The following is a 3474-nucleotide window of genomic DNA, read 5'->3' as shown; positions in this document are numbered from 1 at the left end:
GGAACAAACTGGTGAATCAGAGAATAGAGCGTGCTAAATGGGAAAGGCTCAGAGGTTGTGTACGGAAAGTATTAATGCTTAATTCCAGGGTCTCTGACTGTCAGCGTCTTCATCTATTCCTGCTGGGTTTGTTTGTTTATTTGTTTGTTTTAAATAGGATCATTATGTCACTGCTACAAAAATTCCAGAAGGAACCGCCTAAAAGCGGTACTGCATCTTGGTCCCTCCAAAGGGACTAAAAGGCAGAATCTAGGGAGAGTGGGAGTTCAGGAAAACAAAAAGAGAGCGTCCAATGATCCAGAATTTTCAAAGATGGTAGATTCTAATTGGGAGGAACTGAGGTTCCTGTGGCTAGAGGTTTCTAAGCAGAGCCTGGGTTACCATTGGTTGGGGATTCCATGGCACCTGAGCTTACTTTTTGCTACGACTCGGAGGAAGGGATACAGGAGGTGAATGTGGCAAAAGCACCTTAGACACCTCTGCCTGCAGCTTGGACAACTTCCCATGTGCTGTCCCAGAGCTCTGCAGTGCTGTTTCCACCACTGGCTGTGAGGACACATGCTCTAGCCTTCCCCAGATGTTGCCGGGAGAAGCAAGCCTGTGCTGCCCACAGCGCACGGGTGGTCCCACCTTTCCTGGCTCTGGAAGTCTACTGTCCAAGGTAAATTAGCATCTGATGAACCTTAAATAGCAGGGCAGGACCCCGAAATGCCTTTGCCACCAACTTCCTCCATCAGCATTTAGGGCTAATGGGAAAGAGACTGTTTATTTTCTTTTGTTTTTACATTTCTGGGTTAGCTTTATTGCTATGGAAAAGTAAGACAAATGGTCCCACAGTTATGGAGAGTGACGTGCGAAGACTGAAATGTGCCAAGTTTATGAACGGGAAATTGAAGCCAGCAGTGCTTCTCAGTGACCCGGATGCTCCCAGCCCACAAGGTCTCTCTGTATCTGAATCCCCTCAGTTTTCTCTTCTGTCCCATGAAAGCACATGTGAAGAACGGAGCTGTTTTATCAAGAAGCCATTCTTTCCTTGTTTGTTGATATTACATCATAACCATCATGGTGGCCATCTGCACGTCCTTTTTATATTTTATCACTCATTAGAGGCGGGTCCTATCCTTGCTGCAGTATCTCCTCCTACCTCCTTCCATTGTGGATTCTCTGGCATAGGCGTGCATTGGCTGATTTCCTGCTGGTATGGTGCCCTGGCCAGCACCTGTTCTGAATAGATGGTACCCATGTCATTAGTGTCATTAGGTATTCTGAATGCCTCTACTGCTCGGCACCAGCCCTCACTGCCTTTCCTCTTTCCCCTTATACAGCCATTGTTCCCCACCAGCTGCCCATCACCATATCATGAAATGCTTCCCACAGTTGAATTTGCCATGCTTCATGAAATGCTTCCCACAGTTGAATTTGACAGTACCCTGGACCCGAGGGTACCCTGTTCCTGATACTTCCCTCTTGCCTTCCAAACTTTTTGGTCATTCACAGGCTGACCTCAACCTCCCTTTTCTAGTCTCAGTTCCTATAAGACCCATTCAATGTGACCTATTGATTTAAGCAAACTGGAGTATTCCCAGTTTGTCCGCGGCCTACCGCTTACCATTCTCTTCCTGGTTAGTGCCTTGAGGTAGCCATCTTGACTTGTGCACGAACCTGAATTCTGCAGGGGAAGGAAGAACATCTGATTCATTCCCAAATCCCCAACCCACTGTGGAGGCCCGAATACATTGGTTTTTCTTCCTGACCTTTCTCCCCACAATTTCCTCTGACCATTTGCAAAGCCAAATATGGCCTGTTGCATAGACCTCTCCAAAACAGCAGACCTATTGTCTTCCTAAGCAACTCCTGTCAGATGACCCAAAGGCAATCAAGCTTAACATCTGCAGGACATACACCGAGCATCTCCTTGTACAGTCCCCACCTTGTGTGTGTTTTGATTCGCCTACATTCCTTACCCAAGTGGAAGGCAGTGAAACCAACATGCACATCTCCTCATCCACCCATTCTGCTCCTCTCCTCCCATTTCCCACCAGTCACCGCATCCCGACAGTCTCCATCTTGACATCCTTTGTATTTCCCACCCCTCCTCAACTCTGAATCACATAATCCAAGTGGTCTTTTAATTTACTCAAATTATTCCACCTCTTAAAATGCTTTGGAGACTTCCAGTTGCACGTAACTCTTCTTTTCGAACTGAGTCTTGAGTACCCTAACCAAAATGGCTTTGGCGTCTCAAACACGAGCAAGGAATTCTTTCCCAACTGTGCATGTTTCTGTGGATTGAGGAGAGCAGCTTCCAGCTAAGACACCCCCCCTGCTTAAACAGCCCCTCCGTGGTGACTGTTCATGCCACATTTAATTCTGGTGGCCTTGCCTCTCCTTGGGTTACAGCACTGGGGGTTATACCGTAAGGCGATCATTTTCTGGTTGTATTCCCTGGGATCGCCACCAGAGGGCCCTTGCCCAGCGCTTCCTGGGGGACCTGTTCTTGCCATCACCTCTCATGAACATTCAGACCTGCCACTGGGGGTCCTCTCCCTCCTGCCCCTGTCTCAACTTGTTTTGGCTGTTCTTGGCTTCTTGGATATGATACAACTTCTTAATGAGACCTCTTTCATCTTCCTTGAGAAAACTGCATGCTCTGAGTTGGGTGATTTTCTATTCCTAGAACCCAACACTGACCTAGCCTACCTAGAGTGGGTGCTGGCTACCTGCTAGTTGGTTGGATGGATGAAGAGATCACCGCAGAGCACATTTTTGAAAGCCCCAGAGAACCTGTCTCTCTTCTCAAGTTCTTTCTCAGGGAAAGAGAGAGTCTCTTGAAGCCACAGAACTTTCCCTTCTTGCTATAGCTCTGCCTTCAGGGAAGGGACAGAATAAATATCCATGAAGGGCACCAGGCTGTGAAGTCAGCTCTTGCTACCCTTGGCCCGTGTGTTGTGGGAATGCATACGATTCCTCCCACCTAAGGGGGCTGCACTTACCTAAAGTCCAACAGGACGTCTGCCCTTCCTTTCTGGTCACTAAGTATACTCTCTTGAGAAAGACTTATTCACTCAATTGCCTTGACCAACCCACACTGTGACTACCCGACTCTCCCGGACTCTCGACTTTTCTCTGTCATGTGGTTTTCAGGATTAATATTTTGTTTTTTCCAGGGCCAGCAGCCCTCCCATGATACCAGCATAATAAGTCTTTGTGAAGTCCTTGAGTGACTCCAGGACTGGAGTTTACGCAGATAATCAGAGGTAATCAATTGCTGTGAGAAATGAAACAAGTAAAAAAGCATCCGTTACAGAGAATAACTAATTCTTCCTGAGAGAGAGGAGTGCAGGGAACCTCTTCAACAAAGGGGTGGTATTTGAACACAAAAGTAGATGGATAGCCAGAGAAGGCAGCAAAGAAGATGAAGAAGTCCTTCTAAATAGAAGGGAGAAAGTGCACAAAGGAACAAAAGTATCCCTT

General features: G+C 47.2%; 1 long non-coding RNA gene across 1 annotated transcript; it reads right to left on the bottom strand.

Annotated features, from left to right (window-relative positions):
- Positions 1-760: 760 nt before the first annotated feature.
- Positions 761-3080, bottom strand: LOC116573757. Its single transcript, XR_004278981.1, has 3 exons — positions 2994-3080; positions 1610-1669; positions 761-1224 (listed from the first exon to the last, which is right to left on the bottom strand). It is a non-coding gene; the product is annotated as an uncharacterized LOC116573757 (long non-coding RNA).
- Between the last annotated feature and the right edge of the window lie 394 nt (positions 3081-3474).

The sequence above is a fragment of the Mustela erminea genome, chromosome 14 (assembly GCF_009829155.1).
Source record: "Mustela erminea isolate mMusErm1 chromosome 14, mMusErm1.Pri, whole genome shotgun sequence".
NCBI lineage: Eukaryota > Metazoa > Chordata > Mammalia > Carnivora > Mustelidae > Mustela > Mustela erminea.
This window is presented reverse-complemented; position numbering and strand designations above follow the sequence as displayed.